Genomic DNA, 27,056 nt, shown 5'->3' on the forward strand with positions numbered 1-27,056 from the left:
AAAGCATAATGTTCATAAATTCTTCCCAGAACTGAATTGCAGAGTACTTAACCACTACCTACTTTTCCCTCATCATTATGATTCTAGGACAATTCCACTGTGGTATTAGGATGCTCCAAAACTTTCATTTGTTTATGCATTTTGTAGACCTTTATTTAAATCTGGGGTTACCCATGCCTCCTAAATGTCTCAAACATTGTGAGAATGTCTCCCAGGAAACAGAGATCACCAACATTAAATTGTCTCAGCCTACAAGGCTGGCTTAATAAAAGCAATCAATAAAATTCAAACTTCACGTTACATAACATTATCAGAACTGTCTTAAAGCAATATTTGTGCTACTTTCCTTATATTTGGAAGTCTGGCCTAAGTAAAAGGAGTGCTTTTGTATTGCTAAACTGGGAGTGAGAACAGTGATCAGATGACATAAAGCAGTTTGGATTTGTCTGAGCCCTTTGAGGTACTACAAGGGGAAGCCTGATGAAGTCAGCAGTTTTCCAGAGTATGACAAGGATTCAGCTGTCTCCTTCCATCCAGATCACATCTTTACCTTAACATCAAGAACCTGTTGGCTAAGATGCTGAATCAAAGCACTGAATGCTCAAGATTAAACTCTTTGTTGCAAAGAAATTTCCTGTGTTGTCCATACTCACTGTGGCCAAACTGTTTGGAAATAAATGATCTATATCAAAAAGTAAAATATTAGATGATGCTACAGGAAGGTTGATCTTTGAAACCTGCTGTCGCATTCATTAATGACCAATTGTATTGCTTTTACATGAGATCTCACTAATTTATAAATCTGCTGTACAATTCCCCCTAAATCAAAGTAGCTATGCTGATATAGGCCAGATAAGAGTTTGGAGTTGCCTTTGCTCAGCTGGTGCTTTTGAAATTGATGAGGATGAGAGTAAAATTTCACAGCTACAGTGCATGGCAGTTAAGTATTACTAAGAGTTAACTAGTCTTATTGTTGATGGAGGACCTGGGGAAAAATTGGTTCCCAAAACATGAAAAATATGGTTGTGAAAGTTTGACTCAAATGCTTTTCTGTAGAGCATTTTTAGTGTCTTAAAGTGGTTTATTATTTATGTTTTTCTCTGAAGAGATGGAGGATAAATATAGTTTTACTTAATCTTTTCCATGTATTCTGCTGAGTTTGCTGCTATCCTAGAGTACTTGCACACCTTATTTCCAGTTTCTATGTTTCCAGCCAAAATGAAGCAGATAATATTTCTTTTTTTGTTATTTGCTTATTAGAAAAGAAGAAATTGCTCAGAAAATTGACACTCTTAGTGCATCCTGTATAGCATTTTTCTTTTTTCATACCAAAGGATATCTTTAAATGTAGGAAAAGAATAATTCTGTGTGTTGAAGCTTTGGACATAGACACGATTTGCTTCTACTCCTTTCTGTTCCTGAGAACCAATAGTGCTGACAAGACTGACTCTCTGTGGGATTTGGGCTGGCAGGAAAGCTGTGACTGTATTAGCACTTTTCTTACTGTTCCTCTATGGCCCTTTATTCTGTATTGAATTTACATTGATGCATGATAGGTATTGAGCTGAAGTAGCTTGTGTCTGTAAAACAAAGGTCTTTACAAAAATATTAAGACACTTACATTAGTACAGCTTTCTGTATTTTTTTGGCATTCAGTCTATTCAAATGATCAAGTTTGAAAATACAGCTTTTTTAAATATGCTACTCATCTTTAAAAAACATCTTTTAGTGAAGCACAAATATCTGATGGCCTTTGACAGTAAAAATGCCATGGTTTATTCAATGATACTGTAAGGGTCTTATAATTTTTCTGCTAAATCATTAGTTGGACAGGGATTCTTTTCCCCATGACTAGTATCCTGTCTCTGCTTTGTTTTTGCTTTGCATTGAGGAACAATACTGAACAAAGAAATGATTATTGTGTAACCATTTTAGATTCTGTTATGATTTCAAAATACTCTCATGTATACATATTAATTCTCTCCTGTAATCGTGGCTTGGGGCAGTGAATTCAAAAGATTAATTAGAGATCACATAGAATTTTATTTTATTTTTTTACCGTTTTAATATACTGCCCCCTTTCTTAAGAATGATGTGCTGAGAAGGGTGCCTAATTTTTTTATCTCTTTAGTAACTGTATAATTTCCTATTGAAAACATAGTACTTTTCTGATCTCCTTGTTCAGAAAAACCTCTGTCCCTTTACTGAGATGACTCATAGGAACTGAATTCAAAATTTTAAGTTGTATTTAGGATTGAGAATAGGACCCAAGGCACCAGACTTTGCTTCTGATACTTAGACTGTAGCAATTAATGAGTGAGTCAAATTATTGTTTTCCTTTGTTAACATTGAATTTAAAATTCCAGTGTCTTACCTAACAGTTGAAGACAACAGTAAGTCCCAGTTGTTTCTGCACAAACTGAAATCATGTTGGCACTTCAGGTTTTTTTCCTTCATTCTTCAGTCCCTTTTCTGGATCTACTAGGTTTTTTTGTTTTTTTCCCAGAACTTTATTTGTGGTGTGAAACAAATTAATTCAGTTTTGTACAATGAACTTCTGATGAATGTTGACCTTTAAACCTTAAAAAAGACAATCAGAATATTGAATATAAGTGATTACCATTTAAATTATTAGAGCTTTTTCTTTTTTGTATAAAACTATTGAAACATATTTGAAAAATAATAAATGGAAAAGAATTCCTGTTATGGAGGTTATGGAGATCTCATAGGTTGGAACAGCAGTTTAAGGGAAGTGTTGAAATTTCTAGGGCTGGTGAGAGCTAAGATTCAATTAAACAAAGCAGTATGAAACCTGAAATTGGAAGCTTACAGGAGTAGCAAATAAATTCTCTTAATAAGGTCTTTTTAATATTTAATTTATTTAATTATATTTGAAATCATTAATAATATAACATGTGTCTGTGGATTACATGTTTCATGAGGGCTGCCATGTCAGAACAGATAAGATTGTAAGCACTGGGATGACTTCCACCCTTTCACTGGTGCAAATATACAGGTAAGGAGAACAGTCTCTTTTTCAGTGGGGGTTGTAACAGGAAATCACTTTAGTCCTGACACATAAAGCTCTTTTACTCAAGAATGTGTTTATATTTCATATTAATGTGTTTAAAAGCCTTCTTATTTGATTACTTAGTAGATTAATTTTTACTTTGTTACCATTAGTCCCAGGGCAAGCATGAATCCCTGGATTATAGACATTCAATAAATTGTAAAAAAAAAGTAACTTACATTTTAAAAAGTTTGCTGTTTGAATATAAAACATTGCCAATTTTATAATCCAGATTTTGCATATTGAGGCACTTTTCAAAGGAAAGAGAGTGGCACTTCCAGAAGAGGATCCTGAAAATTATATTGCTAAAACTGCTAGGGTAGAAAAGTTGATATGTTCCTACTGATTGTCTAGTGGAAATATGGGGTACTTACACTTATTTTCTGTTTCTAAGGCATTAAAGCCAGGGTGAAAAATCTTTTTTTATTGTCCAGCTAAGTAAATTGGAGATTCAGACTTCCATGGTTACTTCTGGGTGATCTAAATCACATGATACTCGTTTCTCTGTAATAATGAGCTTTCTGATATGAATGCCTTCATAAAGTAAACATATAATCCATTGTCTCTGAGACTTAACAACTTTTAAATTGCTTTTATTACTGTTTTTCCTACTAAAACACAATTATACAAATTTACTTGAAAAATGTATGAGTAAACCCAAAGTAAATAAATTTGATTAAGAATTTCAGTATATGTTTATGATTAACTTTTTTTCAGCATTCATAGAGTAACTTATGGTAACTATGTATGAACTAGCATTGCTATTATAGGTTCCAAATCTTCATAATTATTACTATAAAAATATCAATTTTCCATTTTATATTGGTGCTTCAGATCACCAACACTAAATATATTATTCTGTGAACAAAGTTATTCTTAGTCACAAGCTGGTATTTTCATGGATAAATTTGAATGGAAAATGGAGTCAACTGCCTAGTGCCGTAATTATCATCCAAGAACAGGAAATTAGTAAATGAGAGCAGTCATAAAAGTTGACACACTTTGACTTAACGCATTTCACCATGCAAGCCTGAATACTTGGTACACTGAAATCTAGTTTCCATAATACTCTTGAACCAAAAACAAGTAATGAATACACCTCGTTCTTCTTTCACTCTGCTTTTTTTTATCCTGATCTAAATTTAAACTGTCATCTTTAATAGATTTATTTGTATCAGTGCAGGTGAAAGGCAAATTAGATCCTTTAAATGCATTCCTTGTTGGCTTTTCCCCTCTGCTGTAAGAGAGGGAAGAACTTGTATTGGTGTATTGTTGTGGTTTTCTTCTGATTTATCTCCATGTTGAAAAGTCCTTTCTGTACTAATTTGAAATTCTTTCTCCACATTTTATGTAAATTGCCTTATACACTTGTTAAATAATTCTAGTCTGTTTGGGTTTTGTTGTTCTTTTTCTTTCCATGGTGACTGATTGCCATCTGGGGGTTAACATGAGCCCACTATACTAATTTCACTTATTCTGCCCATTAAGTGTTATTGTCTCCGGGGTCAGAGACAAATGTATGGATCCACTTTATCTCTCAGCTTACAGAACATCTCATACAGTGAGCCTTGTATTACGAAATGGCTACATCAGCCTCTTAATTACTCAGCTCTACCCTGCGTTGAATGCTGGTGTACTTTGAGAAAGAGCACGCAAAAGCACAATTGTTTAAGTCCTCAGATGGTTAACATTGTGCATAACCTCCTCACAAATTACAGCCTCAGCTGCAGCACATCCATTAGTCTGGAAGAATGAAGATTCCCAAGCGGCCCTGGTGCCTTTCCCAATTCCCTTGCGACCCACCAATCCTCTCAGCGCTTTCTCTGCGTGTAGGGAGTGTTCAGAGCTAATCAGGTCAATGATCATCTCACGGCTCAGGGGACATGACAGGAGCCTATCACAGCACTTTCAGGATCTTCCAGACCTGAGCACGCTTGCTGAGAATCTCCCGTTAAGAAACATTGCTTTGGTGCCTCTTCTCTCACTCCCTACGAGCCTCTGAGGATTTCAGCTGATCTCTCGCTCTCTCCTCTAGACGGTGAGGAGTTCACTGAAAAAAAAGGCACGGCAGCATGCGGCTACCCGGAGGGTGTTGATGGAAACTTAGATTCTCCCCGATCGCTGCTGATTGGATTGATGCTCCAGCATTACCAGAGAAAAGATTTCAATTAAAGGTAAGTGCTGCTTTATCTGGCTGCCTGCGTGGTGCCGAATTTCTGCATGGAAAGTTGGGACTGAGTGAAGTGCCAGCCTGCACTGCAGCAAGGGAGCCCGCGCCGCGGCGGGAGCGGGCTGGGGGCAGGACCCCGCGCCCCAGCCCGCAACACCTCGGGAGGGATTCCAGTTTTAAGCAGCATCTAATGAATGGCTGCAGTTTTCTGCGATCCTGTGATTCTCTGAAACTTGCAAAAAAAAAAAAAAAAAATATCAAACCAACAAACAAAGAAGAAGAAAATTTGTTAGAAGCATGCAGGAGTGTGAGAACGGAGGAGGAGGAAAGGCAAGAGCACCTTCTCTTCTTGTGTATGTATTTGAGGAAGCACAGCAGCTGGAAAGCAAAAGTACATTATGGTAAAACACAATGCTGAATAAGGAGCATCATTCCCTCACCAGCAGGAACTCGTGGATGCAGGGTTTCAAGGTCCCATGGCATTTAAATGAGACAGTAAGGGATTCTTGAAATGTGAGTCAAGAATATGCATGCAGCTTTCCAGGCTACCTTCAGACTGAAGACTGTGCCTGGCATGTGGAAGGAATGTTATGCTTGGAGACTGGTAGGATTTGGATAGCTGCTTTCATAGGATTAGCAAATCTCCTGTATGTGGGGGGGAAAGAGTGAGTAGGGGTGCTGTTTCAATACAAGTGGCCAGAAAATTAAATTGGTTGCTATGGGGTGACAGCAGTGTTTGACTGAGATGAGAGAGGATGCATTTTTTTTATGGGCTGATAGAAAGTGAGACATATCAAAAGAAATAGACTGATACTTGAAGATCTTTATCTGTAAGGAAACAAGACAGTAAATGTGGGAGGCTGTCTTGAAAGATTAAATAAGTAATAGAAAAATGCCAGAGATTTTTACACAGCCTGGAGTTAGCTAGCCTTGTACCTATGGTCTATCCACACTGAAATTTCTAAAGTGAACTGACTTGGATAGTCATAGTGATGTCCATGCTTGATAGCTGTGCTATCAGGGGATGTAATTAAGAAGCTTGTAAAGGCCAAACTTTTTAATACTGTAAGGGATGAAATTAAGATCTGTTCTAATGAAAAGGTCAGTTCTCTCTGTTGCCCTTAAAAGTTAACGCATTTTGTTTAAAACCTTTGTTTAAAATCAAAAGAAAACAGTAAGGGAAAGTTAAGTGATTTCAAATATTCATAGCTTTGACAGGTATATAACTTCTAGGCAGTTTACATAAGTGTGAATTTATTGCACTGCCTGTTTTCAGCCAATGCTGAGTCTATTGTTGTTAAATATCTATATTGTTGATTATCATTTATTGTTGGCAATACAATTCGTAGCACTATATCCTGCATTAAAAACTCAGTTAATTGATATGGACATATACATCTCAAGCCTCTTCCCTGCTCCACTCCTCCTCTCCACATCACCACCTCACTACCTGCCCCCAGCCCATGCTCCCAAAAAAAAAGGGAAAAAAGAAAGAAAAATAACAATTCCGGCAAATGCTGGTTACCTGCAGGTAACTTACTCCATTAGCCTTTTCAGTGAAAAATACCAAACTGTCTTTCTTGAAAAAACATTAGCACAGGGGGAAATGACCTGAGGTTTGGGGGGGGATGTTCGAGGAGTACTGAGAGTTTTAACTGTCTATATCTCCTTCTTGAAACTTATTTTTGAAAGTTGTATTTTTTATAGTGGTGACTCAATATGTCCACTGTTTTCTAGGAAAGAAAGCTGGTTTTGGAAGTAGTTGGATGCACTGATCCTCATTTTGGGGTAGCATATGGCTCACTTCATTTGTCATGTCATATTTAGTTGACGTTTACTAAATGCCTGGGTGCTTTCTCCACCCAGAGATGCAAGTCTTGACCAGAGTAGAAGTATTTAAATGCACATATAAGAATGCATTGTATATGTCTTCACTTTTTTTCTTTCACGACTAATCAATGTTTTTTCAGGATATTATTCATTCATATACATCAGAGTATTCATTACTAAAAAAAAAAATTAAAATACAATAACTTAATGCACTTCAGGGAATAAAAGAAATCAAGCCTAAAACAGTTGCAATTGGAGACATCCAGGTTACATACAAATAGCAGGAAATTCTGTTCCAATCTTTCACGAGGTCTGACTACAAACATTGTTTGACATGATGGCTTTGTTCTCCTTTTGTTTCACAAAGCTGTTGGTGTAAGTAAAACATAAATAAATCACACTTTCATGGCAATGTGTCTGTGCCTTTCTAAACAAGTCTTACAAATACATCACAAGATCACATGTTCTATCTGCTTGTAAGTGAAGAACGCTTACTTTTCAGTGTGCCAGCCTCAGAGGTTTATGACATGACAGTTTATCTAACATAAGGAAATGCTTGCTTTTCTCATGTTTTGATAAAAGCGGACAATAATTCTACAATTACTTCCTGATCTTTTCTATTCATGGGTTTTGAGCCTCTTCATACATAATAATGATCCTAAAAGTGACCTCAGCAATATGGGAAATAATATTCCTCTCATTAAACAAATAAACTGGGGCATCTGACTTACTGAAGCTTTTCAGACTCGTTAAACACAGGCAGACAGATTACACAGGAAGGCAGTATAGCCTAGTTCTCACTCTTGAAGTTGTTTTTTTTTTTACTCTAAGGCTGTATCAAATACTATTAAATATCTATTTATATGCAGAGTTCAACTTTATTTCAGATATTTCAAGTTCTTTGAATGAGGTCGGTGTTAATTTTTTTGCCTCAAACTATGTCTCCTTATTACTGGCAGCAGAATACGATTACTATCTGGCCTAACTCCATTGAAAATTAGTGTTTGATACTAATGCTTTAATGTTTTATGAGCTTTTTAGGAAGATTCATTAAAATGAGGCTTGGAAATGAGTAAAGGAAAGTGAGTTCTATGAAAACTGACATGAAACCAACCACAAACCAGTGAGGAACAGTCCCACTAAGACAGGGATATTGACATGTGAAAGAGGAAACAGCTATTAGTGACTATAGTTCATAATCCAGATAATGTAAAAGAGATATATTATCCAAAATTATATATAATTTCAAGAGTTTGGGGTGACAGTGAGTTAGAACAAACTTCAGGGATTAATGAGTTTCCACAATTTCCCTTTTTGAAGATATATGGGGAAATTGCTCTACCTGAAATGGAGACATTTTAACCCTGTGTTATTTACATGGCTTATGAAACTAACATCAGCTTTCCCAGCAAGACCATTGTGTCCCACCAGACTCTTGTTATCTCTCTTTCCTTTATTGTTTTCATAATATATTTCCTGGACTCTTGTTCTTGCACCTCAGGGTAGCACCTTCCTCTTTGTAAAGTCTCATTTTCTTCCTAATAATATATGTTTATCTTCATTCTTTTCCTCTTTACATTCCTTCGTTCTTTCCTTTTCTTCGCCTACCATGATTCTCCTCCTTTCTTTGATGCTGCAGAAATATCACTTTTCACACTTGGCCCATCTGTGTAAATTTTTCATTTTTAATTGAAACAAAACCCCACTGAAGACACTCCAGTGCTCACAAGAATGGGATGTGTGTGCTCCAACTCTCAATCCTCTTTTTCTCTAGTTTTTAATTGTTTTTGATTGTACAGTCTTTGTGTCAGCTACTGTATCTCACTGTACAGTAAGTAGCTAGAACAGTAAGATATGGTTCTGCTTCCAGCTTTGGAGGCTATGAATGTGTCTAGACTGTAGAAATCTGCTCTTCACTGGTTCATAGAAACACTGCAAGGTTTAAGTAATTTGCCTCAGGATTACATTGTTTTTGCAAAATTATACATTACAGCTAAAAATAAGCAGAGATTATAATGTATATATTATGCATTTAAATTAAAAAGTTTTGAGCATATTTTCAGTGGTTGCTATTTTCAAGCCACTGTGAAAGCTGCACCTCCTGAATGACTTCTCAGATTCTAATAAATTGATATAGAGGCTAATTGGACTCTGCTACTACTTTTTCCTGGCTTCTCTTTTTATTGTGGCTTGTCATAGATAAGATAACAGCATGTTAAAGGATGACTTTCAAGCACTGTCTTTTGTATTAACAGAACCTTTCACAAAGGCCCAGTTGTTTTGTAGAGGTGTAACTTACTGGCATATGTCACCAAATATTTGTTCAGGTAATTATTTTGTAGCACAGCTTTGAGGATACAGTTCTCTTTTTGGGAGGGGCAAAGTTTCAGTCTGCTTTCTTGTTGAACCTTCAAGCTCCAGGTGGAAAAATTCTACATCAAAATTAAATACAAACTAACCTCACCATATTGATTATTGGAATTTGTATTTAGCAGAGGTCAGGTTTTACCATCCTAATATTGCAATGGGTTGTTTAAAGATTCTCTTCTTCTCACCACGAGGAGAGAACTAAGAGAGTTCACATCATGAGACTTGGTCAGATTACTTTAAGAGCAGCTGTGGTTCTGTTTCTGTCAATTGTATCACTTCAGGTTTGAGGGTGAAGAGTCCTCCTGCAAAGATCACACTCACTGATGTACACCAGACAGTTCAGGGCTGGAGTATCATCTTTCTGCTGCATGTGTCTCAGCTGTCAATATTTATTAAGGCAATGACTGCACTGGTTGGGATATGTATGATGTAAGCTTTGTTTACTGTCCTGTGTTGCAGCAGAGTAGGATTTGGGGCCTGCCGGTGCTGAAGTCCATCTCTGTACTGTTGTACTGAATGGTCCAAACCTTCAACCACAGCTCAGATGCAAACCTTTATGGAGATATTCATAAGAAAAGTAGATGTCTGAGATTAAAAATAAGAAACTGTTGAAGAAAAATTTTGTCTACCACATAAGTTTAGTAGTTATTTATTTAGGTACCAGAATTATTTGCTCTGTCAACTTTTGGAGTATAGTATATTTGGGACAATCTCCAAAACTGATGATGAATACTCAGTTAAATGACTTGGATGAATAGTTTTTGTTTCCACAGTTAGGCAAGATTTATTATTCTTTTCATGCATGCATTTACTCACTGACTGCATTAATACTTTATCCAGCACACCAAGTACACTTACAAAATACCATAGCGGCTAATTTGATTAGTAAAATGCTTGAAACAATTTTTTTCCCCCTAAAGGTAAATAGGTAAGAAAACCCATTCCTTTTTCAGAAAACAGGCATGACTTCTGACATTTCTTGATCAGCAATGTACTCTTGCATTGATCCCATAATCCAGCTTTTTGAACTGGGTCATTTGACCTAGCATCTATAAGCATTAGGTAGGCTCCTGGCTGCTGTTCTCTGAAGGCTGCCAGCAGGTGCTAAGTGTAATTGTAAATGGAGATTTACATTTGCCAAAAACTTGTTTGTGGCCTTTATTAATTTCACAAAAATTTTGGTTTTGTTTATGCAGTTCAAACACTACCTACAGGACTTGGTTTGAACTGGAGACCTAGATTCTGATTTCCTTTCCCTTTTCCTTGTTTGTTTTATAGTCCCCTTTGACCATTTATCTAGTTAGCTATATTGCAGTATTTCTTCTGTATATGGAGTTGAGATGATAGTTTAGGCAGCTCTCTTAAAAGCCAGGATGAAGATAACAAAGTACATTTCTTAAGAACCTCCTTGGCATTCTATCCTCAGGCATACTGTCTCTCTGTGTGTGTTACACACTTTCATATATCTGTTTTATACTCAGTTTAATGCATAATCTAAACAACAACAACAAAAAAATACTCCATTCCACGGTTCATTTCTCCTATTTAAGAAAATGCTGACAAAAAAAATTGTTAAATTTTTTTAAATTACAGCTTTCTAAAAATACTTATAGCATGAAGAAAAGTTAGAAACCAGTATTTCTTTACTAGATTTTCATTGTCTTGAACAGTCTGAGCAGAATTTTACACAATTCTACTGCTAGGAATTTGATGATGAAGCCATTCTGCCAAATCTGAGTTCAATCATACTTATTGCAACAAGCTTTCCATAAAAACTCTTCTAGTTCAAGCAATATTTCATTAATTAAACTAGAGTAATAATTATATACCCAAATGCAAAACTATTGTGTTTCCATTTAGGAGCCTTGTATGTTTGCTTGTTAAGTGTCTTTCCAATTCTCTCTAAAATATTAATAGTATTCATAGTATTTGTTGGCCATAATTTAAAATATTTAACTACATCTCTTTAAAAAGGGCATAAGTAAGTGTAGATCTATCTCACTGTAACTCCAGACAGATGTTACAGAATTCCTGAATTACACTATTATAAGAAAAGAAGTAAAAAAGTAGCTCTGTGCTTTTCAATAAAGGTCCTGACTGATGAGCAGACCTCTCAGTAGAGCTGTGTTTCATATTTTCATAATTAAATAGCCTGATGGGTTTTGGTTTGTTGGTTTTTTCTTTTTAAAATCTGACCTCCTAGACAGCAGTACTCAGATTTTCTATAAACCAGAGCTTTTTTTAATTTGGCCCTTTCTCCTCTGAACTGTTACTTGAAGGAGAGTGTGTCAAAAAAATAAAGCGAGAAAATGTGATATACCTGGCTTCTACTTGAATGAGTGCATATGTCAGAATTAATATGAAGTGTGAGAGGTGGTGTTGAAAAGGTAAGTGCTGATAAGGAAAACACTCAAATTAATTTACTAATTAGAATGCTTTTTAAAGAGCATCATTTGCCTCTGATGTTTCTGTGATTCAGTATAAAAATTGCTATGCCATTTTTTGGTCCTCACTGCATGTAAATCTAATAAAATTTTCAGACACTATCACTTTCTTCTGCATTTGTCCTCGTGTCTCCTCATCCCATCCCTATCCTCCTCTTTTTATTATTATTTGTGAATGTCCTTTGTTAATGTGCAGAATGTGTAAATGACTATTTCAGATGCATCAATGGACTTCAATCCCACTCTGCATTACCCATCAGATGCAGCACATAGCAATTACCTGTCATTCTTTCTCACCCTGAGAGCCAAAATTTATCTGTCAAGGACATATGTGAGTTCCAGCAGCGAAAGATGTGAGTAATCCTAGGCTAGGTAGACAGGATACTATGTATGGCTGGATGGAGTAGAGTCATCAGGGCAAGCAATTGGATTATTTTAATAGTTAAAGAGAAAAAAACTCAAACAAAACAACATAAAAAAAAACTCAAAGAAGAAAACCAAAAAAATCAAACAAACAAACAAAAAAAACACCACAAAAAACAAAAGAAATAACCAGAAAAAAAAACCAACCCACCACAAAAATACAACCCCAAAAAAACCCACAGGAAATATTAGAAAGTAGCCATTTTGTTTGTTTGTTTGTATTGGTTTGGGGTATTTTTGGTCTGGTAAAAGTATTTTTCTCCAAGACTATTATTTAAACTGGATGGATTTACTTCTTTATTTGGTTTAGCTTTTTTTTATTTTTCCTGGAACTGCCTGGAGCATTATCTTTCAACAAACAGTGGGCATTTTTTGCAAATGTTTTCTAAAGGTCACTCCTTTTTAATCAACTCAGTTTTTCTGTAATAATTGTATGACATTTTTTGCCCTATTTGTGATCAAAGAGCATGAATACTTTGAATAGAAAACACACACTTACTGTCTTTCTAAATGTTGATGTTACAGTTCTGTGCAATGTTGGAAGGGGGTTGCTGAACAACAAGAATTATCATTCAGTTCTCATTTCAACCCTTTTTGTAGTACATGCCTAGGGATGCTAATTCAGGTAAAAATAGCAAGATGCTCTGTTTAAATTTTGTCTTGAGTGTAAGGTCTCACAAATATTTCTAAATATGTCTTCTGTCCAGTCAAGGCATGAACACAGTTCAAGTTCACATACCTAGTGACAGATGATAATTTTAACTAACAGCTGAGATTTAATAAGTCTAACTGGATATAATCTAACTTATTTGATAAAGAGCAGCTGGAGATGGTAACCATGCACCCTACCTCAGTTGTTTCTAATAGTGCAGGTTCTACCAAGCAAAACACAAGTAGGTCTACCTAAAATGATTTTAATGTGTTTAGGTGTATCAGACATTTCTTTCTCTACCAGGTGTTCTTTAGTTCTCTTTGGACAAATATCATGGTAGAGACATTGTTTATTATCATTTCTAAGCATACTTTGGGATGTTTGGGATTATTCTTTGACTTTCTGCCTTTTTGTGCCTGGATGTCTTGTGCAAAAATGATTAAGGCAGAAGAGGTCTTGTGCCATCTAAAATTTTAAAATTTACAAGTGCTGGAGGTTATATCTATATGTGTTGTGTGATTTGCCTGCTCATTTTGTTTTCAGGTTTTAATTTTGAAGAAAAATAGTCTGATATGACTGATTTCCACAGTTAAACTAGCCATTTTAGGAACCATTCTTCTGAAGTCTGTGATAGGCTATCTCTGCCTCCCCAGTAAAAATAAACAACAGTATTTGTTTTGGAAAATGTTGCCTTCATACCTCTTTAGTGCTAAACTCCTCAAATAGAAATTGTCTTTCTTGCAAAGAAACAAAACTTAGGTTGAATGGGTTTAGTTTTCATGGGATATGTGGATAAATTTTTTTAAAGTGCACTTCATAAAGCATAAATGTGAGGTTTTAAATAGCTTGTCAGGAAAAAGAAGTGATTTTTAATGCAGATCTATGAAATAGATGCTCTTTAGTAGCATCAATATCCCTGAAGGCAAATATTTGAAAAGGCAGAGAGCACCATAACACCAAGATAAATGTTGTGAGTAGGATGGAAAGCAAAATAAAAAAAAAAAAAATGTAAATAGAGAAACATTTCTTGTCAAAAAAAAGAAAGTATTAGTAATCAAAATCATTCTTCTATTTTTCAGTTTATTTGCCAATCTCTAATAAGACATTGAGGGTTTTTTTTTAACATTAAAGGGTTTTGTCTCTTTAATTACTTTCAAAATATTTTAAAATCTTTATTTTTTTATTCTGAAAGTAATTAGGAATACAAATGAAGTACATAATATGTATTTTATTTATTATGCAAAATTCTATTGCTCTCTTACTGAAGCAAAACACAGCCACAGAAATGAAAACTAATTCTAAGTAATCATTCGAAATACCACTTTATAATTCTTTAAGAGAGTATAATCCCATGTATGGTGGAATTTGATATATTCTAAAATTGTAAAACTTCTGAAGCTCTCTGTAAAACCAACTGATAATCTGATAATCCTTTGCAAGAGTTTTGTAATTGGATAATCTTATTCATCCCTCTTTGAGGCATTAAACTATATTTTATGGAAGGTATTGTGAAAGGAGCACTGCTCTGGTTTTATAACCTATCTTTAATTCCATTAAAAGGTAACCTATCATGTTTACCAACCCCACAAGTGAAAGAAATTTTAGAGTCTCCTCAGTACTTTGCCACACAGAAAAAATCTACAGAAGTATCTGGGAAACTCTAGTTTACAGAGCAGGCAAAATTCAAAAGAGTCAACATGGATGGAAAATGAATTTAACTTTCTATTATTTTTCAGGAACTGGATCCAGCTATGGATGTGAAATACACTGAATATGATTGATAGAATTAGAAAATGGAACTGAGCGGGTAGGGTTGATAAGCATTCATGAGAGCTTTGAAGTTTCATGGAATGTCTAAACAGTCTTAGAACAATTAAGTCTTGACTTCTACTGTACTCTTATGTCTGGGATTGAAGTGTCATTCAGCGGCTAGGATGTTGCGCAATAGACAAGATCCTGCTTCAGTCATGAAACCAAAGTGCCAAGAGTGGGACAGTGCAGCACCTCTGACTGAGATTTGGTGAGAGTGTGACTATTTATGTGATGCTATCAAGGGCTATTGAGCTTTTTGTCTTGGACAAATTGAAGTTTATAAGTACTTGTGGAGGGTTGACCTTGGCTGGATTCCAAGTGTCCTCCAAATCACACTATTACTCCCCATCTGGACAGTGAAGGGAAAATAAGATAAAAAACAATTTGTGGGTTGAGATAAGGCAGTTTGCTAAAGCAAAAATGAAAGTTGGCATGTGCACGACAAAAGAAAAGGAAAATATTTATTCTCTACTTCCCTTCAGCAAGTGATGTTCAGGCCACTTTCAATGTAGCAGTTGCTCTGGAAAGCAAACATTGTAAATAACAAATGCCTCCCCTTCCTCCTCCTCTCCTTAGCTTTTATATCTGAGCAGATGTCATATGGTATGGGAAATCCCCTTGGTTATTGTGGGTCAGCTGGCCTGGTTGTGTGCCATCCCAGGATCTTGTCCACCCCAGCCCCTTGATGTGTGGGAATGCTGAGAGACAGCAGTACCCAAAACCCTGGCTGGTTATCAATACCTTTCCAGATACCAATGCAGAGTACAACTCTGTAACAGCTGCTGTGGGAAAATGAACTCTGGCTCAGCTAGACTCAATACAGTACTGAAATTATTGTCCTCTGCCAAAATTCTTTTGCCTTTAAATATAATGGAAAAAAAAAAATAAAAAAAAAGACAAACTTGGTTTGTCTCATTTTCCCCACACATTGCGCACAAATAGGTCGGTTCTCAGCTTTTGGAGACTTGCCCATCTGCCAAACGTAAAAATAAAGAGACCGTTTCCTTTTTTCATTTATCCCAACCCAGCAAACAATGAGTAGTGAGTTACTATACTAACCAGTGCCTTCTAGGAGTCATGTTTCCCTCCACAGGTCCTTAGCACTATTTTCCTTTTCCTGTTCCTAAAGAAGTGAAGAGTCAATGTCTCAGGATCTAACTCATATTTTTCCAAGAGATTGACTTGTGATCACAAATTGCCATAATGTCAGATATAATCCCAGAGATCATAGGCATAAATAGGAGCATTCTTAGTTTGGATTAAGGACTTGCTGACTTCTTGAATATAGAAGCAGTATATTTATTTTCAATGCCAGTGGTAGACAGTAATTACAGCCTTTGCTCGTTCTCCTGCCTCAGGGGAACTGAACTGCTGCTGCCTTAGGGGAGGCTGGGGTGCTACTGGCTGCTGCCATTTAACTCTTAGGGTTCTTTGAAATGGTTTGTGAACTACTTCTCCTTCCTTTTTCTTGTTTCTTTGATTTCCCTGATGAATATGTTCCTGAAATGCCTTTTAAAGCAAGTTCAGATATCTGTGCAAATAATATCTTCTAAACACCTGGAGGAGACCAGCAAACGTAAATCATTAGTTCAAGAGAGTCTGTCTTCAACAAATTCCCCCACCTCCCCATAACTAGATGCACTTGATTAAACAACAGTTAATATGTACTTACAAACTATGATTCCCATTAATATTCCCATGTAGCTATATTGTTTCTTCTATATTGTTCTCAGCCTTCCTAATGGCAAAGAATGAAAATTTAACTAGTGTTGGTTTTTACTATCCAGAACAAGAGAGTTCCTGCTGTGTGTATATGGCAGTAAATGTGTCTGAGAAGAAGTGGCATTTCTGTAAGCATGCACATACATGAACATCTTGGTTTTGTATATTACTTTTAGAGCATTGTTTAAAGTTAGTGCAATACCCATAGTGTGAGATGTTGGCATATTCGTCCAGTCTTTACGCATTTTGTATGCCCCCTCAAGATCTGATTAGACATTACCTAACGGTTTTCAATTTTTAATTGTTCATTTCCTGTTATTTCTTCTCTTTAAAATCAGATGATCCATTATTCTTTCCAAGTACTACTGTTGCCATTTTACCAAGACAGGCAGACTTCATTTCCTTTCCTTTTTCTTTGCTTAACTGTTACCCCTCAGCACCCACTTTAGAGCAGAACCAAGTCAAAGGAATAAAAGAGGATAAATAAATCAGCTCATCTTAACGATCTTCTATGTTACACTCTATAGAAGTGTGTTCACATACTGTTCCTAAAAATTTTTGTTCATTCTTGTATATGGTTTCTCTTCCTGTGTGGCTGTTATAAAGGGTAATAATATATATATGTACATATATATATATATATATCTTTATAATATATATATTTACCCATATAATAGGTAAATAGAATGAAAGAAAAAAGAAGTCTAATTGCATACTATAATTCTTTTAAGTCAGGGTGAAATCAGCCCTTTAAAATGTCTTTAGTATTATTGGCAAAATATAATTTTATTGCTCTCTTCAGAATGTTGATGGATTTACAGGACCCAAAGAAATAAGAGGTTTGTAGAATAGTCCAAAAGAGAATGTAATGGTACAATAGAAGGATTAATTGTGAAAGTAATCATGTTAGTTTTCTAATTATTCAAATCTTAATTACAACTGTGTTGGCCCAATTAGTTCAAAACACAAGGCTAATGTTAGGGTTGGGTGGATACTCAGCATCTGTGCATAAGTAAGAGGCATCTGTTGCCAAGTGGTGGAGCGATAGAAAGTGTCAACTCACCAGCTGTGAATTCAACAAAGCTCTTAAAAACTAAATTTGAGCCAACACAATGATTTAGCACCCTTGGGATCGTGTAAAGCTTATCATACGTGTATACTTCAGCTAGTTGTTGTCATCTAGTGGGACTGAAATCTCGAGCAACTCTGCATAAGTCTTTGTCTGCTTTTAAAATGCTCTGCCTGACAGGGATCTGCAATCTGACAGTGACATTTCTGCCTGACAGGGCTGCAGTGGTGTTTTTTATCTTGTTTTTTTTTTTCCTTGAACAATCTAGAGAACAAAATATTGTTAAGCTGTTCAGAATATGCATTGCCTTAAGATTTTACAGCATTTTACATGTATTACATACAGATAAAAGGATAGAAAAAAAAGTGAAATACTAAGAGGAATATCTTGTCTACAAGATAAGTGTTGTCTTTTCTTTCTTGGCACCAGTTTTTTAGGAAGATGTTAAATATCCATTGTACCTTGTACTTTGTTTATTGCTATCATTTTCAGAAAGACAGGATTTTTATGATTCTGGCTATTGATACTGATCTTAGTAATTTCTAGTATTACCTACAGAGACTAGGGATATTAATAGTGTTGCTAACTTTACAATGGTATGTTTGATATTTATGCATTATTAACATTTAATGGTAATGTGTAAACTTTACTGAAAGCTAATCAATTGGCAGCAAGAACAAGAGAAGGTGAACATTAAAACCTAAGATGGAATTATATTGAACACTAATGCATTCACTTATGACCTAGTTCTGAATGTTATAGATCCTTTGTCAGTGACTTCATTTGCATTACTTCCAAGTTTTTATTTATTCACATATCACAAAATACAGATGGAGGAGTGTTGTAACCGCAGAGGAGTGTTTAGATTCACTGTAGTCTGATAATGTTGTTAATTTACATGAAATGCATAGAGTTTTTTATTCTAGTGCAATGCAATAGAAAATGAGCTCAACATTCTAGATTGCCTTCACAAGAATTTTCAATTACATTAAAATAAAATAAAATTGAATTATAGAGCATTTCAACCATTCTGGGTCCAGGTTTCTTTGTTTGCAAATTGCGAGGAGAGAAAAGTTTTTATTTCCTTCCTGTTTGAGCCAATATCCCTATTAAAGTATGGTTTGTTCTTTAATACAGAGACTTTTGCTTTAAAAAGAAAAAAAAAAGCCTATGCCTGTATGGCAATGCTTGAGCTATTCTATTAAAGCAGCAATCTGTCTGGACCACAAAAGCCAAGCAACTCAACCTGCTTGTATAAAAATATCTATAAATAAACAGAACTACTTCTGAAGAGATGTAATGAAGTGTAAACTCTATTGGTTGTAAACTGAGCACTTAGGTGAATTGGAAAGCATTTTTTAAACTCACAATTAATTTAGGTGTTTCAACATCTGCATAGTCACAAAACAAATTCAGCAGTTCTTCACATTAAACTGAAATTTGTGTATAATTGTCTGTGCAGCGATGTAATGAAACAGAAAGTAGTACTACATTACATTTAGCTCAGGTTAGCTGATCACTTTTGCTTATGATTGTGAGACTTCATCAAAAGCTCTTGGAAGCTCTAGTGCTGCCACCTCCACCAAGGAGTCACAAGTGCCATGTGTCTAACTGTAGTATTGCTGTAAGCGGGAAGAAGGAACATGGTGAGACATGCAACATTTAATTACATGTGCTCTGGTGCTTTGGATTTCAGTTTCCTTTTGCATTTGTGGCTATATTTCACCTGCAAATTGTTCTTTCATTTTAAATCATATTGACAATGTGAATAGCATGTGTATACTTTAACTAAACAACTTACCAATTCAAGTGGGCTGCCTCAGCTGTAAGGCATGAACTCAGAAGTGATAAAGCATGGCACTGCTTCAGTAAAATGGAATAAGAAATCATTTTGACAGAGCTTAGATCTTGGTGTGGGCTGTTGAATGGGTTTGGTTATGGGATTTATTATTCCCTCCCCCCGTCTGCCCCTTTCCTTTCAAGGTCAATGTTCCTTATTTTTTGTAGAGCACATTTTACATGACAGTACAGAATGAAATGCAGCCTGGCTGGGTTAGTGCTTTTGGGGTCAAAGTGGATTCCTGAATGCAAGGAAAGAGCACCTGAGATGTAGTGTTCACAACCACCCTATGAAGACAAACTGTGACTGTACATCAGATGATCAGACTGCATATTTTTATTAGGGGCATGTTATGAAGGATTTTGAGAATAAATATTTTAGCCTATAAGTAAAGGAAATACTCTCTCTTTTGTTTAACTCAACTGCATGGAATTAAAAGAGAGTGGAAGTGCTGTGATCATATAATATTGTTTTTTCTGAAAACCAATTCTTGTTTATTGGGTCTGGAGGCATCTTTAAAATAGCAAATTTAGGCAATCAAAATTAGAAATAATAAGACTGGTTCATCTTTTTTGAAGGTCTCTTGGGTCCTGAAAGAAGCAAACCTATGCTCCTTTAACCACAGAGGGAGCTAATGCTTCCTTTGCTGCTCTACCGTTCTACATGTTAAAACAATGGTAAAGCATCAGTCTCATGTAAACAAGACTAGAATAACTTTATCTAACCCTCTACCCAGTACAAGTTTTTGTGATGTACACATTTACATAAATACCGCATTTGTGGGTAAAAATTGTAGCAAGTTAGAGCTTGTCTCAAAATCAAACTCCTATATTCAATGGATATCAACTCTTAAATGTTCCATTGTGATAAAGTACTGAATTTTACCTAAAACTAATGAGGTACAATAGAGTAGATAGAGCATTTAGTCTGACAGAATCACTTCAGTAAGATGGTATTTCTTTAAATAATTTCTGCTAAAGCCAAAGGATCTCTCTCTTATAATTCTATTCTATTATATTCAAAGTGTCATATTTTGTAAGGCTTTCTTTGTGAAGACCATTTGGGTTACATTGGCAGTTGCAGTTTGAAAATGCACCTTGAAACTTCATACAGCATACAAAACTTATCAATATATCATGTGTCAAACATACCAACTAAATCAAGTAACTTCAGTGAGGTTATTCCATAATGTTTAAGTTTCCATAACAACAGCTAATGTCAATATCTGTCTGGTAGAATCACATCAGCATTTTCTGCTGCTTCAAATTGAATTGTTATGGTAAGGTAAGTGAAAGAAATTATAAAATACCATGTGCTAGGGTATCTAGACATGCTGTTTAAAAGCATCACTAAAAGCTGTTCATTCACACTGAGGTCAATGACATGTGCTGGGATGACTCCTTAAATAAGTTTCATCAAGTGTACTAACTTCAGAGTAGCTATTTAGTTTTAAATTATACCATAAAAAAAGATTATCAGATTTTGATTCAGTGAAACTTTTGTTATATAGATTTCAGTGATACTGGATGAAGATCTGCTACTCTCACTTTCAACAAAGAAAGTAAAACCAGGGAGAACCTCTCTTTGTAGTATGTTATGACAAGTTCTCACTCTTTACTATCAGTATCACAATCACTTCTGTGAAACAAAAAATCATAGAAACCAGCTATGAATTCTTGAAAATTTAAAGGTATTAGGAGTCTGTGTGCTTTCTTTGTTTATGACAATTATCTTATATTGTTTTGCAGCTGAGTTTTTCCACTAAAAAATCTTGAAACGTGAGCATACTAGTACAGAAAGTGTATGGTGATGAAGACAGCATGAAGCTTTTAGTGTAAAAGATCATTTTCCTGGGGAGAAAAAGAATATTCTGACCATGACAGAGATATATGATTCTGTTTTAATTGATGCAGACTATATTATGTAAATTATCTTCGACTTCTACAGTGTGTGATCACTAAGAAGAAACTGGTTTTATAATGTCCTGTGCTGAAGTTCAGAAGCTGTTTAATTCTTATGTAATCTGTATTAAAATAAAGTGGTCAGAAAACAGAGTAGAAGTGAGGTGATTTACCCATTAGGCAAGGATGAAGACAATGTATGTTGCCCTGTATGCCATGCCTCAGCAAAGATACTCTTTGTACTATTACTTTACTGAGCTGAGATTTTTTTTTCTTCAGACTCCTTCGGGACAGGAATAAATCAGACATGAGATAGCGTTAATCCGGTTTTACAGAGGAAGAAAATTACAGTGCTTATTCTCTCTGAGACTCATTATATTTGAGAAGACATGTGGAACCAGGCGGTATTCTTTCCTGTACAAAAATCAAGATTTGAATATGGTATGAAGGACATCGATCTATTTTTTTATAGTCCTATAATTATAATACATTATGTCAAGACTCTCCATCCTCTCTGTACTACTATAGCTGCACTAAGTTTATTAACTTGATTTGAATTCCTTATACGTGAAGCTGTTACTGCACGAGATCTTTCTGAACCTTTTAAGGACTTGTATAAATATAACATACTGGACATCAAACTGTTTGCTCCATAAACATAATTTTTTGCAATTTAGTGTGAATAAATAGTTTATTGATAGTGCAAATCAAGTGGTTTATATAATGCTTGTGGTAATCATTTGCCATAATTTTCTCTGTGTTGTTATTAATGCAAGTTCTTGTCATTTATAGTATCTCTTCAATTTCTAGTTTTGCTACCTATTTTCTTAGAGTAACTTCAGAATAAATTCCAGAGAATTCCTACTGCTAGTTTTAACTTCCCCATGCTCATAAGGATTCTGTTTGAATTGCAAACTGAACATAAGAACTGTATCATCAGCTGGATTTTTTTTCTGTGTATTTAGGACTAATTCAAGTCCCAGTGATGTGAACCTGAATTTTCTTATTGACTTCCCAGTGAGGTGGATTAAGCCCTAACGCAGTGCTTCTAACTCTGGTTCTCTAATGCCTAATGCAGTAACTAGGAAGAACTAAAGCAAATCTCAGTTATTAACCATATTCAACCAACTCAATGAGTATTAACAATATTCAACTCAACACCAGAGTTGAAGTAACTGCAAGTGTATCACTCAAGAGGGAAGAGATAGTAATTGCAGCTCATGGTTCCCCCTTTCATAACAAAAAAGAAATAAATTCCTAAATTATTAAAATTTGCAAATAAGCCAGAATTATTAATCTTCCATTTTTATATGAAGTTCTAGAAAGAAAATTAGTAGTCACCATAATAGAGACACTGAAATAATCAAAGTACAAACCCATACTCCTTTATACTATTTCAAATCCTTTTCTTAATTTTAGACCCTCTATTTGAGTTCCCATAACATTCCCTTACTTTGATGTGGCAGCAACTTGCTGTTATCCTGATAATTCCTGTCAGCAATTATGTTCTCTCTTCTTGATGAGAATGAGAGGGGAAAAGATGCGCAAAATTCTTCATTAAATTACTCTGTGTGTCACTGCCATGCAGACAGCTTAAACTTTGTGTTGCAGGTAGCCAGGAAGTGATTCCCACTTAACCACAAGAGCAGAGTTGAAAATAAGAAAAAAAAAAAGAGAAAATTAGAAAACTGTGGTATTATGTTTGTTGTCAGTTTTAGTAGTAAGAAATGTGAATTTCCTTAGTGCATTTAACTTGAAAAATTCAAATTTAAAGTTGGCACCCTAGTTCCCCATTCCTTAAGGAATATAAAATAATGGACTCTATGAAATGACAGGCACTAGCTGCCTATCAGACAATAGCAATGAAGTTTCAATGATCTTTGTGTACTTTAAAGGGGTATATTTGAAGAGCAGTCTGATAATAGAATTCACTCCTTATGTTACATTTTAATTTGCAAGGTCATTGCTGAAAGAGAACACAGAAATCTGAAGCCTATCCTATGAAAGGGATGATGATCCAATTCAGGTTTGGAAAGGCAAACAAAGCAGTTATATAAGCTGGTGCCTTAATACCTCTAACTTTACTCAAGGCATCTGCTGTAGTCCGATGTCTTCTTCAAGAAGCATAGAAAGGAAATAAAAAATCATTATTTTTCTTTTATTCACCAGTTAAGTGCTATGCTAAGGCAAATGCATTAATTGTTTTCCTACATAATCTCAAGGGAGCAGACAGAAGATCAGATCTACATCCCAAATCTTGATTGGAGAATTCTAGGTTCTCATCAGGAAAACATTAAGAGACAAAATTAAGTCTCAGTCTTTCTGTAATATGTTGTACAAATTGCCTGTATAGTTTTGGAATACTTCATCTGGAAGAGACTAGAAAGAAAAAGATTATTCCTGTGTGAAAAATGCTATATAATTTCTTCCAACTGCCTTCTGGAATTGAAAATTCAGGAACTTAAAGGTTTCCAGAGCTTAATGGGAAGTTTCTGTCAAAGGTATCTCAAAATGGGAGAGACAGGACAACAGAGATTTACAGAGATTATGTGCTGCTATGAAAAGTATGGACTACAATCATCACCTTGCCTAAAGATAAAGTTGAGCATTTGGAGTCTAAGAAGGGTGTTTGAGACAAACTTCAAATACAACCCAAATTTTTAGGTTGGCCAAGTGTTCCACAATCTTCTGTTTGACTTTTCCAATTCCTGAATTTGGAAGATTTTTTTTGGGATAGAAGTGTATCTGCAAAGAAGAGCTAGCCAAGAACATATCCATGCCTTTCCAAACCAAGACAAAATACATGAGCTTGTAAGAAAAGGAACATTTGTATATATACCTCAAATTAGAGGGTTTTTTTAATTTGATATGTGTAAGGGAATTCACAAAATACTGGGCTTTTTGAAATAAGTCAACACATTTAACCAACAAAAAGATTCCTGGTATTACATTTGGTTTCATGAACATTTGAATATCTGTCAGTTGCTGGTAATTCATCAGCTCCGTAACACAATTTTAAAATTATGATTCTCAAAGGTATGTCCAAACACATATGACACACATATGTCTCTTGACATATTTCAAGAGACAAAACATATTCAAGTAGACAAAATATTAAGTGAAAATATTCTTTAAAAGATTAACAATAACTTAATTTCAGTTTTTCTGAAATATATTGCCTGAGTTTCTTTTTGTATTTAATTTGCATTTCAGGCTTTTAAATACATTAAACTGTCATGGTAAGAGCTGTAGATTTGAGACTACTAAAGAGATTTTTTTTCCAAAACTGTGCAAATAAGTAGCATGATATCCATCATCTGGTAACCATCGAATAATATTGCAAGTAGAAATGATAGAATCATTTAGGTTGGAAAAGACTATTAAGATCATCAAGTCCAAACACAAAACTTACCCTGCCATTAAATCATGGACCAAAATGCTACACCTACATGCATCACCACCAGTCATGGTGACTCCATAATTTTCCCTGGTAGAATGTTCCAGTGCTCAACAGCACTTTCCATGAAGAAATTTTTTCCTAATATCTAAATAAACCTTCTTCTGTTGCAACTTGAAGTAACTTCCTCTTTCCCTACCACTTTGGAAGAAGTGACCAGCTCTCATTTCACAACAACCCCCTTCGGGTAGTTGAAAGGAGTAGTAAGTTCTCCTCAGAGCCTCCTTTTCCACGGGGTAAACAACCCCCTCTCCCTCAACCACTCCTCACTGGTTATGTTCCAGGCCCTTTCCCAGCTCCTTTGCCTTTCTCTGGAGGGTGAGGCTCCCAGAACAGAACAGAGGATTTGAGGTGTGGCCTTGCCTTGCTGAGTACAAGGGAACAGTCACTGTCCTGTCCTGCTGGCCACACCTTTGCTGATAGAGGCCAGGCTTCCATTGGCCTTCTTGGCCACCTGGGCACACGCTGGCTCATGTTCACCTGGCAGTCAACCAGCACTCCCAGGTACTTTCCTGCTGGGCAGCTTTCCAGCCACTCTGCACCCAGCCTGTAGTGCTGCAGGAAGTTGTTGTGACCCAAATGCAGGACTCTGCACTTGGCCTTATTGAACCTCATACAAGTGGCCTTGTCCTATTGATCCAGCCTGTCCAGATCCCTCTGCAGAGCCCTCCAGCAGATCAACACTGCTTCCCAAATTGGTATCACTTGCAAATGACTGAGGGTGCACTCAATCTCCTTGTCCATGTTCTCAATGAAGAAATTAAACAGGACTAACCCCAAAACTGAGCCAGTAGGAATTATACTAGTGATCTGACCACTAGCTGGATGTAAACCCTTCACCAGCATTTTTCAGGCTCAGCCATCCAACCAATTTTCTACCCAGCAAACTATGGACCTGTCCAAGTCTTGAGTAGCCAGTTTCTCCAGGGGAAGGCTGTGGGAGACAGTGTCAAAGGATAGTCCAGGTAGAAAACATCCAGAGCCTTTCCTTAATCCACTAAGGGTGTTGAATTCCCATGGAAAGGAGATCTGTTTGATCAAGCAGGGCCTTCCTTTTCTAAACCCATGCTGACTAGGCCTGAACATCTAGTCAACATGGTTTAGAAATCGTCGTGTCGTGGTAAAATTCAAGATGTTCTGCTCCATTTCTTTTAGTGACACTGAAGTCATACTGACAGGTCTGTAGTTCCCCAGATCCTCCTTCCAACCTTTTTTTATAGATAGGCATCACACTGGCCAAACTACCATCCACTGTTACCTCCTCAGTTAAAAAAGACAATGATGGAAAGTGATTTGGTGAGCACTTCTGCCAGCTTCCTAATTACCCTTGGGTAAATTCCACCCAACCCCTTAGACTGTGTGTGACTGTTATAGCAGATCACTGATCATTTCCCATGTGTTATAGGGGCTTCATTCTGCTCCCCATGCCTGTTTTCCAGCTCAGGGGACTGGGTACCCAGAGAACAACAGGTCTTACCATAAAAATTGAGGCAAATAAGTACCTCAGACATTTGCTTATCTTTTGTTATCATATTTCCTCTTCCATCCAATAAGCAATCGAGATTCTCCTTAGCCCTCCTTTTGTTGCTGATGTAGTGAAACAAACATTTTAAACTGTCTTTATTAGCAATAGCCAGATTTAAGTTCTAGGTGGGTTTTGTCCCTTCTAATTTTCTCCCTGAAACTCACAATATCCTTTTAGTCCTCCAGAATTGCCTGCCTCTTTTTCCAGAGGTCATAAACCTAGAATTTTACACATTCACATATGGTTAATCAACAGCTATAGTAAGCAGTTGCCTGGATCAGCAGTTTCTAGCAGAGGTATGATAGCTGTTGGTAGCAATTAAACTACAGTTCCCTGTCAAGTTTTATTATGTTGCAAAGGAAGATTCTGGGTTTTTTCCATTTAGTATCAACAAATCTTTGTGTTGATATGATTGTGCATGTGTAACTGCTTGAATAGCAAATGCAATTAAGAGCGCATACTAATGTACAGATTGGAAGGTAGTAATGCATTAGAACTGAGAAATTGTAGATCACTAAACTTGAAACTGTTCTAATGTAAATTCTGATTTTCCTTTTCATAAGAAGTTATTATTTCTTTATTTCATCTATATTAACTTTAAATGAAATGCCTGCGGGCTTTTTCATATCTGAAATTCCCGGGGTTGTTTTCACAGTTGTTCATAAACTACTACTACTGCTTGTTGTTGTAAGATATTAAGGTTCTTTAACCAAAAAGACTTCCAAGCCTATTTAGGCATGTGACTAGTACTGATGAGTACAGTAAGTCTAC

At 35.8% G+C, this 27,056-nt stretch overlaps 1 protein-coding gene across 4 annotated transcripts in view; it reads left to right on the forward strand.

Moving 5' to 3' along the window:
• The window catches only part of CDH12 (cadherin 12), a 521,432-nt gene that overhangs the window by 301,229 nt on the left and 193,147 nt on the right, over positions 1 to 27,056 (forward strand). Inside the window, exons 1-2 of one of the 4 annotated variants that reach the window (XM_077786150.1) lie at positions 4,996 to 5,020; positions 5,106 to 5,244. The exons of 2 other annotated variants lie outside the window; for them this stretch is intronic. The gene's annotated coding sequence lies outside the window, so the exon portion shown is untranslated. Of the gene's footprint in view, positions 1 to 4,995; positions 5,021 to 5,105; positions 5,245 to 27,056 lie in introns of those variants that run through there. One more of the 4 variants, XM_021546413.3, reaches the window with a different exon arrangement.

Source organism: Lonchura striata, chromosome 1, assembly GCF_046129695.1.
Source record: "Lonchura striata isolate bLonStr1 chromosome 1, bLonStr1.mat, whole genome shotgun sequence".
Taxonomy (NCBI): Eukaryota; Metazoa; Chordata; class Aves; order Passeriformes; family Estrildidae; genus Lonchura; species Lonchura striata.